The sequence below is a fragment of the Crotalus tigris genome, unplaced genomic scaffold (assembly GCF_016545835.1).
Source record: "Crotalus tigris isolate CLP2741 ecotype Arizona unplaced genomic scaffold, ASM1654583v1 scf7180000019636.1259824, whole genome shotgun sequence".
NCBI lineage: Eukaryota > Metazoa > Chordata > Lepidosauria > Squamata > Viperidae > Crotalus > Crotalus tigris.
The window spans coordinates 350,159-366,153 of NW_024097633.1; the positions used below are offsets into that span (position 1 = coordinate 350,159).

The 15,995-nt window shown below is 33.0% G+C and overlaps 1 long non-coding RNA gene across 1 annotated transcript in view; it reads right to left on the bottom strand.

Annotated features, from left to right (window-relative positions):
* LOC120317382 overlaps positions 1-15,995 on the bottom strand; it is a 192,393-nt gene that overhangs the window by 121,395 nt on the left and 55,003 nt on the right. Inside the window, exon 4 of the long non-coding RNA XR_005559218.1 lies at positions 10,748-10,863. This is a non-coding gene — a long non-coding RNA (uncharacterized LOC120317382). The remainder of the gene's footprint in view (positions 1-10,747; positions 10,864-15,995) is intronic.

The following is a 15,995-nucleotide window of genomic DNA, read 5'->3' on the forward strand; positions in this document are numbered from 1 at the left end:
AACAAATGTACAGGTATAGTATAGGGGGTACCTTGCTCAATAGTAGTAACTGTGAGAGGGATCTTGGAGTCCTAGTGGACAATCACTTAAATATGAGCCAGCAGTGTCTGCAGCTGCCAAAAAAGCCAACTCAGTGCTGGGCTGCATTAACAGAGGGATAGAATCTAGATCACATGAAGTATTAATACCACTTTACAATGCCTTGGTAAGGCCACACTTGGAATACTGCGTCTAGTTTTGGTCACCACGATGTAAAAAAGATGCTGAGACTCTAGAAAGAGTACAGAGAAGAGCAACAAAGATGATTAGGGGACTGGAGGCTAAAATATATGAGGAAGGGTTGCTGGAATTGTGTATGTCTAGTTTAATGAAGAGAAGGACAAGGGGGGGCATGATAGCAGTGTTCCAATATCTCAGGGGCTGCCACAAAGAAGAGGGAGTCAAGCTATTCTCCAAAGCGCCTGAGGGCAAGACAAGAAGCAATGGATGGAAACTAATCAAGGAGAGAAGCAACCTAGAACTAAGGAGAAACTTCCTGACAGTTAGAACAATTAACCAATGGAACAACTTGCCTCCAGAAGTGATGAATGCTCCAACACTGGAAGTTTTTAAGAACAGACTGGACAGCCATCTGTCCGAAATGGTGTAGGGTTTACTGCCTGAGCAGGGCGTTGGACTAGATGACCTCCAAGGTCCCTTCCAACTTTATTATTATTATTATTAAGACTGTGGTACTTGCTATGTTTGCCCCATGTAGGCTATAAAGTACAACAGAAATTGCCAAAAATTCCCAATACACTTATGTTTTCCATGCTTATTAAGCAAAGGTATACTGAAAGCTTTCATCAAAATGAAAAAACTGGTGTTGTGATGCAAAATGTGCCCTCACAATACATACACAAATGGAAAGATGCTTGGGCCCATAGCACTACACTGCTTTCATCATTTGCTGCTCACAGGGGCCTCTGAAGATGGGTCATACTATTACCAACCAAATAATACTAATTAATACTAATAGTTTTGGGACCAAAAACAATTGACCTTTCTGCTTTGACTTAGATTCTGACAAGATGTAAGGAAAAATGCCTTGGTCTTGACAATTCAGGAACATTGCCGATCTTGAATGTATTATAGCAATAAGAAAATGAGGACTCCAGAAAATTGGCAATCCATATTTGTGGAAGGTTGAGATGGTTTCTAAACTGTCACTGAAGTCTTAGATTCCTGCACAGAGGAGGCAAAAGAAAAGCTAAGAGGATTCTTCCTCAGAATTTGATTTTTAAGTCCATCAGAAACTGAAGCTGATGAGTTCTAGGTAGTTTTGAATACAATTATTCCAGCCTAATTTTTTTAATATAGTAAATTATGACATTCTGTATAACAGTTCTGAAAATGTTCTAGTCCACAAGAAAAAACAATTCTACAAAATAGAGAAGCAACAATATTAAAAATGTCTCATAAAATAGATTGCATAAAGAACATTTATTTTCATTGAAAACATGTGCTAATTTTTTATAGTGAGACAATCCATTAAACATTGATACAGTCAACCTCTGACTGAACCTTCAACACTGTCACATATCAGGGCTGCTGAAGATTTATTATGCAGTATGAAATTGGGCGTATACAGTAAACCTGATAGTAAATGACCTTTGCAGACAGAAAAAAGGTGACTTTTGTTGCTAAATGGAAATGGGTCTAAAAAATATATCAAATACATTCAACAATCAAGAAACAGGATGTTAAAATTTAAACAAAGCATATCTGAAAATATTGTTTGTTACAAAAATATTTGAATTTTCTTATAGTGCAGAAGTTATATAGCACTGTTTTCCATCATAATGATAGCAAAATAATTTAATAATGAAATTATTAAAAATAATAATTTTGCAAACAATTATTATTGCAGAAATGCAAGTTCTATTTTTTTAACCAGTGGCAGTAGAATGTGGTAAGTCAGTTAAATAGTTTAAAAGCTGCCCAATCAATTAAAAAGTCATACATGATTTATCAAATCTATTTTGCATACATTTATAAATTCATCAAAAACATGCTGTGTCATCATAAAAGATTGTGAGTTTTTGTAAGATATAATGTAGTATCTTTGCATCTATGGCTGTTAATACAAATATAGCATTTGTGAAGAAGTCTATGGCAGATGTAGATAGCTGCAGAAAAGTTTTATCTGCAGAACGGTTTTGTCTGACAACAATGTCTGAATAAGCTAACATTGAACCCCTATCTGCATATTTAATGCACATGCCCATAACAGGTAGCATTCCAAAAAATTAAAAATTGCAAAAGTGCAATTGAATTCTACATTAAATTTGTGGGAAATTAACAAAGCTGAATGAATTAACAAAGCAGGGCAGGCAATCATTGCTTCTATATAGACTAGAACAAAAGAATAAAATTTAGTTATTTCATTTCCAAATTCAGCTGTTTTATACTGGAAAATAAATTAAGCAATTATTTTTAATATATAAACATATACAAAAACCGATTATAAGGTGCAATCATCGACATGGATAAATATACGGTATGATTATGTCTGGTACTCTGCTTATCATTTCGTAAAAAAAGTAATTCTTTTTTTTCAGAATGGTTTTTAACAGACTTTTTAATGATTTAATTTCTTAATTAAAACTTAGACAATTAATGAAATAATAAGCAGGGATATTCAAAGTGTTTCTCACTTGATCTACATCTCAAAGTAATGCAGAGATTGGAATATATTTACCCTTCATATTTCAGAAAGGAAATAAGTAAGTACGTTAGAAAAGTGTGTTTTCTGAGAAACATTTAGAAATAAGGAAATGACTTTTGGGAGGGATGAAGATTTAAATAAACAATTGCAAGTTCACATATTAATGTATAGAGTACTTAAATTTTAAATAAGATGATTGGTATTTACTTATTAACATTCAATTCTATAAAGTCTTCTTCTTATTAGGTAGCATTTAATTTCAGGGAGGTCTGCATATAAAGTTTAGAACTGGGAATAAGCTTATTTAATCTATTGGGATTTTATTTGATTAAGAAATCTGCAAGATTAACTATAAATGTTGAAAATACCAAAATGGATGCAAATAATTATCACAGCCTGATTATTTTAATTAAGGAAGATTATTTTAATTACAGAAGATTATTTTAAGCCCAATTAGAATAAAGGTATATTTTCTATGTAGGTTGTTGGTAGTTCAATAGACATCAATATATCCTAAATGTGATGAGTTCTACAGACTGATTGAAAGGTTAATATCTTTTTCCTATATTAGATCATTCTTTTTTTCTCATGTATCATGTTGATTTAAATACTCAGCTGGAAGACCTTCTGTTGATTGTTCTGCAGGCTAGGCAGTCTTCAGTGGACAATCAAAAAGTGCCTACTGCAGAAGAATCCCACTGGCACACAGCCTTTGTGACTCTTAAATCTCATTTCATAGAACTTGAAAAGAAGTGCCCTGAAGCTTTAATGCAGCTCAGTCACAAAGTGGAAGTGACAAAAGACTGTGGCATAGAAAAATCAAAAGCAACATCCATGATATTTCAAAAACGATACTGTACTTTAATTTAAATCTTTCTTTCTCCAATTTAGAAAAAAAGCTCTTGCTTTTATTTGTATTTAAATGTGAGAAAACTCTCTCTCTCTCTCTCTCTCTCTCTCTCTCTCTCTCTCTCTCTCTGTGTGTGTGTGTGTGTGTGTAGCACTATCCTTATTTCTTCAGATATCTGGAGGATACAAAATTTGTATTTGGTACAGAAAAACCTAAAACAAGATGCTATGTAGCATAGGGAACTAGAAAAAAGGAAATAAATCTGCCCAATAGTTACTTAAATTCTCACTTTAGCATGATTTGGCTATAAGAAGAAGAAAAAGTCAATAGCCAATACCCTTCCATGCACACATAAGAAAAAAAGTCAGTTGGACCATCTACTCCAATTTCAAAGTTAGTGCTTTAAAAAATAAAATATTGCTTAAACATATAGTCACTCTGATGGAGCAGTGTCCGTATAACAACCTGGGAATAAATGATTTTGAAGATGTTAGCTTTACTCACTTTGGCACTTTCCCAACAGTCTATAAATCCATTATTCCTCAAAGAACCTGCTTTGAAAAGGTCCCTCCCTCTCTGACTGGTATAATGAAGAAGCTGCAGCTGGTTAAAGCGTTTCTTTCACATATTCAAAGGTCCACATCTGATTTCCTGAGGCAGATGACTCCCATCTGGAAACATCTGGCTTCAGCAGGAAGAATAAGGATTGAATGGTACCGAAATTAACCTTGGTAGTGACTGAAAGCCTTAAAACATAGAATGGAATGTGGAACATAAACATTTTATAGGTGATATTTTATGGTCAAAGCTTGGTTTTGTGCCAATGAAACAGAGCTTCGTCTGCCTGAATATTTAATAAGAATAAAAACAAGTATTGGAGTGACATAAGCTTCTTAGAGTTTCATGCTGAAAGAGTGGAGAGTTTTAAGTCAGACTATAAACATGAATAATCTATGACACTGAAAATGTGACGCCAGAAAATATGACAGATACATTAAAAGAATTTGATACTGATATACCTACTTTTTAAAAACAAAAACAAAGCCAGGCAATTACTAAATGCAGAGCAAGCTCAGCAGGCCCAAACAAATCTGATAATCTCTGTTCTGCTTAGCCACATGCCAGTGTAATGGCTATAGATACCTGATTTGCAGTTGTATTTTTTTAACTTATATTTGTACAAAAGAAAATGAAAAGTAATTCTTTTTCTATTTTTTTCCTGTTCTTTTTTGTTCTTTTTTGCCTTTTACTTTTTTCTGAGATTTTTCTTCTTTCCAAAATTTTTTTGTTTGTTTATCATTTAACTTTGTATGTTTTTAAACAAATCGATTAGGGTCTGTGTGTGTGTGTGTGTGTGTGTGTGTGTGTGTGTGTGTGTTGGTGCAACTATCCGCCAACCAAAATGCTAAGGATGAAGACTGCTTCTCCAAGATATCATTATTGTAACTGGAATTAATTCTACTGACTATTTTGTTAGGCCATCATATACTCTAGCAACCTTGACCAGGTCTAGCAATAGCATATAATTATTTTGCTTCAAATCAAGTAACTGTGTGTGTGTGTGTGTGTGTGTGTGTGTGTGTGTATGTACAGGGTGTCAAACTGGCGACCCAGGGGCCCGATGCGTCACAAAAAGGCCACGCCCACCCTGGCTCTGCAAAGGCAAAAAAGTCACAATATGTCATGATATGTTACGTGACACAATCGAGTTTGATTATTAAAGTTCTGCTGTTTTTTGTATTTTACATCTTTACTCCCAATTCCCAGCTGTTCCTAAATGTTATGGGAAATTTTTATAGGGTGACAACTGGCAGAGATGAAAGCTGTGAATACTTCCTCAAGGAGTATTCTCGTACTCCAGAAGTTGATTTGCCTGTGTGAATTTAATTCCTACTTATTCTTATTGTTTGTAATAGAAATAGGGGAAATAGATTATATGTGGTGCCTCTTTACACATGTGCATTATACTTGACATTATCCAGAATGTGGCTCATTACATCCTATATTTTTCATTTTGTTCTGGATAGAGATAATCTAGCTAGGAGGAAACTAAAAGAACTGCCAGAAACAAAAATACTTGATTACTATTGTCTGTGAGCCTCCATACAATAATTAAATTAAAAAATGGTGCCTGCATAGTTCTCATGATTTGATTTCTTCTATTAGACAGATGTGCAGACAGATCTCTTTATTGGTCAAGAAATGTCTTTTTACCCTTTATTCCAAATATTATCCACACTCATTACGATTAGCAAAACCTATCATCATTTTTTAGTCTGGGCAATTATCTTAGTTTTCCTTCACTTCTCATTTGTTTTTCTAGCTTGCTAAAACTCTCAGCATAACTATTTGGCTTAAGAAATTGAAATGGTCTTTTTGTTCCTTGTGATCTTACCTAACATGATTTCATAATCCAATGCATAGACCTCATTTGAAATATTTCAAACCATAATTATTTTTTAAAAAATAGGAATTATTTTATCAGCATGTTACCAAGAGAGATCCTTTGAACAATGTTTTATCCCTAATGAAGTACCTGACTAGTTCAATATATGGTGTGGCTCAAATGACCCATTTTTTTTCATACCTTGTTGATACTTTGTAGGAAACATTCTTTTATGTAAGCTTCTGAATTTAAATTGTATGTTTCTAGGGATTAAACAATAAAACCAAAAATGGAGAAAGATTACTAATTAAGATTCGGGGCAACATACCTTCTTTTTTATCTTTAACCAAACTTTTTAAAAGTTTCAATTCTCTAATATATTTCCTATTATGGTTATCAGGTGGGACATGATTTGAAATAGTATCTGGAAAACTAGTTTGTTGAATATTTCTTTACAACAGTGTTTTAAAACATGTATGCAAGGCTTGAAGTCCTCATATAAAATTTGGTTCAAAATGGAAGAATTTATTATGCTAATGATATATCATGGAGTACTTCATCAAATACTTTAAAGAAGTCAGTATTTGTTATACCGCTTCTGTAAAGTTACAGTATATCTATAGCATTTCCACAATATATTAAATATTTTCATGATAAAAATAAAATAAATCAAATGTTTGTTCTTCACAAATCCATACTGATGTCTTATAATTATTCCATTTCTGTTTGGATCTTGCAAATTGTTCTCTATAAGATCTTTAAAACCTTACCTGGTATCAGTGTCAGACTGATTGTTCTGCAGTGTCAGATTGATTCAGATCACCACACACACACACACGCACATACTGCCATTTATGAAGTTAGAGACAACATTTGCTTTTCTCTAATCTCTCATTCTCATTAATTTTGAGGATTTCTCAAAATAATACAGAAGAGTTTGAGCAGACTAGGCAGTTGTTTTAGTACTCTAGGATGAAAGTAACTTCATTCTGGAGATTTAAACTCATTCATAGTAGCACGGTCTTTACTATGAGTCTCAAACTTCAAACTTGTTCTATCATCCTACCCTACTTGTGGAAGCTCACTGAGCCAGAGTAGCGTTGACTTTTTTATTACTTGTTCAAATTTCCCCTTCTTTATTTAGCAACTTTTACACTTTCTTGTTTCATTCTGAACATAGCCAAAGAAGCTGTTTCTATTATTCGTACATACTTTCCTAATATTAGCTCATTTGGAATTCCTCCTTTTAGTTCTACATATCTAGTCTACCGGTCTATATTCTTCTTATGTGACATTGTCCTCTTTCTCATATGGGTCCTCTTTGTTTTCACTAACATCTGAATATGAAGCCACATTTATTACTTTGCTGCAGCCCTTTATTATTACAATATATTATTGTGTATTGAATATATACTGAACTAAATTATGCAAAGTCTACTTCAATATACTTTGTAGGAATATGGGCCTTAGATAAGTTTAACAGAAAGACAAGTAGTAGAAAAGAGGACTTTACTTTTTTAAGAAAAATCTATAATAAATTATCTTCCAGAATTGTTGGGTTTTACATTATTGCTAATAAATAAGAAAAAATGATCCAGCAGATTATTGCATTTTTATTATTTGCTCTATTAAAAACTCTTCTTATATCAAGAGAAGCAGACATCAGTCCAATCTTTTATTACTGGGCAAAATTGCTTTGTGGTCCTTAAAGTGAATGACTTTACACTGTGGTTTGGTTCCTAATAATATTGTAATATGATACTATTAATGGGCTTTACCAACATTGTAACCTAGTTATAGTGAACTGGTTTTCAATTTTAGGTGTACTGGCTGGGGATAATGGGATCTATTATCCAATTCTGAGGGCATTATGTTGGAGAACAATGTCATTTATCATCTGATAGCTCCCTCTGATATTGTTGTAAGATTGATGACAATACTCAGGTGAACAAAAATATTAGGTTTTAATTATCATGTTTCTCAAATTATAGGATGGTATGACACTTTAATGGAACAGAGCAACAGAACATGAACCACCAAAGAGCAAAGGAAGGATGCAGGAGGGAGGGAGTAGAGACACATGCAGAGATATGTCTACTTTCTACCACTAAAGTTAAAAAATTATTAAGTTACTCTATCTATGATAAATTTTGCAGCATACCCAAGCTTCTCTTACAATGCTCGTAAAGATGACCACAAGAAATACTGTAATCAAATTCCCAGAGTATGATATGTCTTTAATGTATTATAGCTAAGATTGTGTAGTGCACCAATTTGGAATATCTTAGATTTTACTACATCATTTATCACAGAAATGGACATCTTTGCAGTAAGTCTAGGTGTAGGAGAATTGGAATTTGTATAAGGTACAAGGAAATATCTACCTTGAAATGTGCTAAAATAATGTTTATGATTGCAACATTAAAATGTCCACTCTAGGACTTTTATACTTTATACCCATGTTACTTTCTTTTCTTGATAAGCCAATAAGCCAATCTTAGTTTGTGTTATAAAGATCTAATTGCTAGGGGTTATTCCTTCACCTACAAATGTGTTATAGTACTTTCCCCTTGTCACTTCAAAAATTGGAAAATACCATTTTGATAACTATTTTGTTTGTTTGTTTGTTTGTTTGTTTTATCACCATGCTTTTCAAACCAGTGACTTTGAGTGGCTAACAATCATTAAAAACAGTTAAACTCTGCACACAAAAAGAAATTAAATATAAATAGTAGCCAAGGTACATTATAATCAATGGTATCAGCATAACCAGGAAACGAAGAGTCTTTCACCCACTTGGAACCTTATGCCCAACATATATCCAGGTCCTAAAGTCTTTCTGAAAGACCAGCAGGTTTGGGACCAACCTAATCTCTGGAGGAAGAATGGTTGAGAAGACATATCATCTGGTGCCTGCCAGCCAATATTCCTTGGCTTGTTATCCTATCCTGCTAGACTAGATTGGACAAATTGAAAACTGGGAGAAAATGATCTTCATGGATCCTGGTCCCAAGTCATAAAGGCCTTCTAAGGTGACAGCCAGTACCTTGAATTTTACCCAGGAACACAGTGGCAACCAGGATTGCTGTGCTGTCTCCTTTTCTTGACAAATTTCAGAATGAGAAAGCTGCAAGTTTAAGCTTTTAATATTTGGATTTTTAATTACACAAGCAAAATAAAAGGAAAGAAAATTGTATTCTTTTTAGCATCACAACTTGTAATGCTGAAGTTTTCCAGAGAGAAAAAATATTCTTAATTCCAACAACTTGCAAACTTCTGCCAACTGAAGAAGGTGATTTTACCAAGTAAAGTTTGGTATCACACTTGAAAGAAAGAAAACTTACATTGCTTAAATATTATCATTCTTTGATGAAATTTTAGTCATTCTAAATTATGAACTATTTACCAATCTTACACAGGATAAAATATCCCATGTCCTGGGATATTTTATATAAAACAGATAAAACAGATAAAGGTAGACTTATATTTCTGACCACAATTGAGCCCAAATTTTCTGTTGTTAAGCAAGGCAGTTTTTAAGTGATTAATTCCTCATTTTTTGACAATTTTGCAATGGTTATTAAGCAAATCACTATAGTTGTTAAATGACTCATGCGGTCATTAAGTGAACCTGGCTTCCTCCATTGACTTTGCTTGTCAGAGGCTCCTTGGGAAGGCTGCGAATGACAATCCCAGGACTGCGGGATGCTGCACCATCGTAAATACAAATGGTGGTAAGTCAAGGACTACTTGTACTCACCTTGGAAATGTAACATTCACCAGTGAAGTATATTTGGCATATACAATCATTGGTAAAATATATGACTACTTTGAGATGAGAAGTAATTTCCTTGTTAACTTTGTTACAAGTACTTTTTAACAGTTACTCATATTGAAGAAATTTAAATAATTAAAATTCAGTAAATTTTCTCCACATTTTAATAATCCTTTCAGATACTGATCACAGTATTTACATCTTATTCAATACCAAGATAGAAGATAGACATCTTTACCAGTTAGGGTGTGTAAATTACAGAGAAATCTAGGATCCATTTGGATCAAACAATGCAACACATTTCAAGCTGCCAGATGTTCAAACATTATTTAGAAGACTAAATATTTTCTTTCCTAATTCAAAAAAGTCTTATTAAATGGAAACAGTATGTTTTGTGTGCAAAGTATATTGCCAATCAGTCCCTTTTTTTAAAAAAAATCACATTTTACTTTTAATGCTATTTCCTGCTCACAAATACATTCTGATTTGCAGTGTTATTTTGACCACATGATGAATCAGGACTATTAATGAAACCGTTACTACCATTAGACCAAGATTATATGTCAACTGAAAACGCACAGTCTGCAATCCTGTATACAGCTGGCTGCTTAAATTCTCAAAGACAATATGACTGAAAGAACATAAACACATGCTGAATAAAAGTCTTCACTTAAAGCAACCAATACAGATTAATTTGTATTTTTTAAAATAATTCAGAATGTATAGCTTTGTTGTTCGTTAAAACTTAAAAGAAGTAAACAAGCAAAATCAAAAATCAAAATGAATATGACATTAGAAATGCCCAGCTAACTTCAAAAGCAGGAATACTGAGCACAGAAAACTTTTTTCTTTCATTACCATCTGTCAATAGTAGAACTAATTGAAAACTTCTAAATTTAAAACAGAGCAGCCTGTAGTCTCTATCTTACTCTACCTATACATCAATAGGTCATTCTCAGTTAATTAAGTGAGGCATAATCAGCTTAATTTATGTACTCCAAAGCAGTTAATGATATCTTAGTACAGTACCTGACGTTTGGCCTGCCCATATAACATGTAGAGTATTCCAAATTTATTCTGTTGCTCTCTGACTTTAGTTTCTCTTCTTTTTCGTTTTTTTCATATTTCTTGTCCATCTGTTGATGCTGAAAATAAATCAAAATTCCTGAAGTAAACAGCAAAAGGGAGCCTTAATTAAAATAGCAAGTTATAATAATGATATTCTTATAAGGCATAAAACTCTAAATAAAACAGTAACTTGTTATAGCAAAAGCTATAAATTAGCAGTACCAAAGACATTTTGCATTGCTTATAAGGCTAAGACTAACAGAGAAACAAGACTAGAAAGTTTAAGAGTTTTCAAGAATCATATCCTGAATGCTGTTGATAAAAAGAAAGAGTAAATAAGTGTTGGGTTTAATAGTTTTATAAATGGCTGGATCTCAGAAGTTCAAAATGTGGTACCTAGACAAGTAGATCATTTTTTTATTGCAGCAAAAATGCTTCCTTCTTGCTATCTCTGCAGCTTGTCTTCATTTTACTGAAGCTGCAAGTTTACACACAAAGACAAACCACAATGTCAACCAATTGGACCTCACTTAAGGAACCGAGGCGATCGATTCGTAAAGCAAAGAATGAACAGGACCCATTTCTGAAGTACGTTGCTCAAACTGCTCTTTCATTAAAAGATGCTCTCTCTTATTGATTTTGGCTTAAGTAATGAGAAAGCTTATCCAAAAATCTTTAGCATTTGGGCTCAAGTTAAGGAAATCAATAGAGTCATTTCCCATTTGAACTGCATATGTGAATTTTATGTACGAGAGACAAGACAAAGCCCAAATCAGATAAATCAATAACATTGCCAATAGAACATGAAACTGACAAATGGCATTTTTAAGCAATTAAAGTGAGCTGTAAACACAGAGAGGTTAATCAATTACAATGTTTGGCTATTAACAGTTTTTAATTTGTATAAATATTATATAATAAAGTGATTCCTGGTAAATGAGGTGGTATGTTTGGCTTTTATCCAATAATGGAACATTATTGCAAACGGATGTAAAGAACAGACAAAGACTTGTATTTAAATAATGTTCATTTTCCACAATTATAATGGTATGTGGGAATGACCTTGGGAGACAGAGCAATGAGATGCAGCCAAGGGAACCATGAGATAAAAGGCAGCTTAGCCCACAACAGGAATGTGGGTGGGGGAAGAGCTCAGAAAAGACCCTTCCTAGTTTTTTAGGTTGTAAAAGGAGACAGAAGAGAGAAATACTTTCAAACTTACACGAATGTCAGCCTCATGAGGTAGACTATACAGGAAACATGATGATTTTTAGGTGATTCTATTTTGTTGTAAGGTTATATTGACAGAATCTTGCAAGTCTAAAAGTTCTTCTCTCCCAAGTTCATTTCCACATACCATTACAATAATAAAGGAAATACATAAAATATGTCTATTAAAGTACAACCTTAATGTGTTCAATGAAATACAAAATTCAGAATTCAAGAAGTTATTACATGATAAAACCAATCTTTTTTCAAGTACCATTCCTACAGGTTTTATCAGACAAAGTATCTTTATTCTGAACATAAATATTAATACTATTGATTTGAAAAATGCTTCTTTTCCATATAATACCAATAGAACTATGAGACATACTACAGTCTCTCATTTTATCTAGTTTGCTGAACTGGTTCTGAAATCTGTAATCCAATACTTGTGGAAGTCTTAATATTGTGAACTGAGTAAAAAAATCTAGGTAAATTATTGTTCAATGAAATAAAATGTGGATCTTAGCAATATCTGACAATACTTCTTCTAAGAATTGGGTGGAAAATGTTAAGAATGAAAGCCAAACTATAACTTCTTTTTTCATAGTACTATGAAACCATAACATAGTCAGTGAGGCCGAAAGTAAACAAACAAAAAATAATAAATAAAAAATTCCCATGATAAAAAATGTCACCCTTTTAAAATTGGTTTACAAATTTTGCACAACATAATACTAATGGGGATCTTTAACAACCCTGACACCAAGTAGGAGACAAACTCTACATCTAATGGAAGATCAAACAAGTTCCTGACAAACCTAACAGACAACTTTGTCTCTGAAAAGGTAGAGGAGGGAACAAGATGTTGGCTATGCTAAACTTAATTCACATTAAGAAAGATGAAATGATAGAAGGAATTGAAGTTACAGGAATTTTTGGGGAGCATGACCATGCAATATTGGAATTCAACATAATGCAAGCACAAGCAATAGAACATAGACAAACTGGTATCTTGGATTTTCAGAGAGCTGATTTCAACAGATTTGGAGAGAGCTTGAGAAGGATTCCATGGCTGGAAATCCTCAAGGGCAAAACAATCCAAGAAGCTTGGGAAACTTGGCAAATGAGATTATAAAAGCCTAGTCAAGCACAATACCATTGAAAAAAGAAAAATAAGAGATCCCAGAAGAAACTGCATAGCTACATAAAGAACTCTGATTAAAGTGAAAGACAACAAGGACAAGTATAAAAGGCGGGAAGAGGAACACATAACTAAGGTAGAATACCAGCATACTGCCCAAATCTATAAAAATGAAGTCAGGAAAGCTAAGGCACAGAAAGAATTTAGGTTTGTAACAAATGTCAAAAATAATAATATTTTTTCTTTCAACAAGCTCTTTTCCCCATCATGAATAAATGAACACCTGGACTCTTTAGTTTTTGGACATATTCCTCAAGAATCCTTCTTATATTTTATATTCTTTTCTAGCCTCATTGCACTCTGAAAGTTAGCCTTTGTGACTCCATTCTTACAGCTTTGGGCCAACAGTTCTCATTATCAACCTCTGCTTCTATTTCCTAAAGATCTCTCTCTCTCTCTCTCTCTCTCTCTCTCTCTCTCTCTCTCTCTCTAGCTTTCTGTTATCTCATTATGCATTTATATTGATGTCTTCAGACTTTTTCCAATTTTACTTATTATGGGATCATTTATGTGTTTCCATTCAGTATTTCATTTTTTTCAGCATTGCCCATTCCACTTAAGACTTATTTTTTAAGATTTGAAACCCACCTTTCACCAGCAGCAGATTATGTAATTGAGTGCTATCAGTTTTATCACTCTTGGGTATTTTAAAATCCAACATGACATAAGCAGTTTCCCTCAAAATGTCTGACACGTCTATCCATTGACCAATCCCTTTATGTTGGTAAGGACTAAGGCCAAGGAGCTGATTCCCTTGTTTCTTTTTCCATCTCTGAAAAATGAAATTGTCAGTAGCAGAGATAAGAAATCTGTTCTACCTCTCCCTCCTAGCCGAGTTAATTTTCCAGCTGATATCAGGGTAATTGAAGTCTCCCATTACTACTATAGCCTGCCCTCTTGAACTTTGTGGGTTGATTTGAAAAGGAATAATTCACTTCTTCTGCCTGGGTAGATGCCTGTAATAAACTCCCACAATGGCATCACTTTTGTTTCTTATTCCATTTAATCTTATGGAGATATTTTCACAGGATTTCCATATCAAAGAAATATCAATTTATACATACTTAGCTCCTTTGGGTTGAGTCTAGCATCAGTTCAGCCACAACAAACTCTCTAATTTTGACAGATAATGCACACTAGAAACTATTTGATTTTGTCTTTTCTCAATAAAACCTTTTCTGTCTCCTGGCCACCACAATATCTAAAATACCTTTGTTTATATAGATTAGAATCTATATAAACAGAGGAGAACTGCATGCTCAGCATACATTTCAGTTCAGAAGCAAAGGGGCTCTCTTATAGGTTTATATGCTTTAAATATATGCTGTACTTTAGTTCTTGCTGCAGCACCTAGGTATATCTACTGATTACCCTTTTAAAACATTACTGTATCTTTATCCTGAATGCCATACAAAAAGGATTTTCTGAAGTTTCAATATGAACAACAAATAATAAATATTGTTTGCATTCATAATTTTGCAAGTTCATGCACTGCTTTAAATGCAGAGTTTCCGACAAAAAATAATTAGATTAGCTATTTCAGCATTGCAATGTAGCAATATTATAAAATTATTTGTGAAATCAATAATGCTTTTGGTTCCATGGCTAATCTTATACTGGAACGCTGTTTATAAAGATATTAAATAAATGGATTACTCAGATTTTTGCTATAACTACCAGAAAAAATATTCTTTCAAGAGTTTATCATTTGGAATTGAGATATTAAATGAATGCAATCTTTATTACCAGAAGGTACAGTAATATACATAAAACATATACTCATTGAATTATATAGTATGATAACATCTACATGTCTAATTATATTTGTCATCTTTTCTACCTTTTGACCACATCAGAATTATATCAACCTGATTTATTCACTACATTTAATACATAATATAGCAATACACCAATATGTATGGCTTGTAATGTATAATTTAAAATTATATATTATTATTATATATTTCACCCTTACCTTTCTGACTTAACAATGATCTCTTATGCATTGAGATATTTTTGTCTGTATGAAATGTAGTTCCCAATATGAATGTCAGTTTGAATTAATGAATATTTTCATTAAAATATTCCAGCAATGAATGTTTTAAAAACCTTGTCATAACAATCACTAAATTTATACATGACAGCAAGCATGTGTTACTGCATTTTTATCTTAAATATTTGATGGCTTTTTCTTAAACCCAAGATTCATAACCCAAAGGACTTTGTTTTCCTATGGTATATGGAATTCAAGGGACATTAGAACAGCCTTCATTTTCTGCATCAGTAATATTGTTCAGAGAAGCACTAGATAAAATCTTTTATTTCTTCTCTGCTGCTTTATTCAAATATTTTAATCACATTTGTAGTTATTTCCTTCTCTCACATTCTTTAGCCATATCTGTATAGAAATTATTATCAGTGATCTCTTTGTCCCAGGTAAAACGGAAATAATTTTTATAATGTATTATGAAAGACAATATATTAGAACCTCCTTCTTTCTCCTATGTATACACATATATTTAAGTGCCCATAAATAATTCTGATTGATTATCATAAAAATATCTTTGGAAGCTATGTCATCATAAGCAATGATGTGTATAGAGTACAGATTTTCTATTTGCTGATAGGCAGACCTTGAAAATGCAGACTTGTATTTCCTCCCCACTTCCAAAAATGGTTAAATGTTTTTACTTATTTAAAAAGGAAACCAACAAACCATTGTTGGAGCAATATATTACTATGTTATAACTGAAGGCTGTCCACTGAAGGGTCACCCTCACTTGACCTTGTTTGCACAGA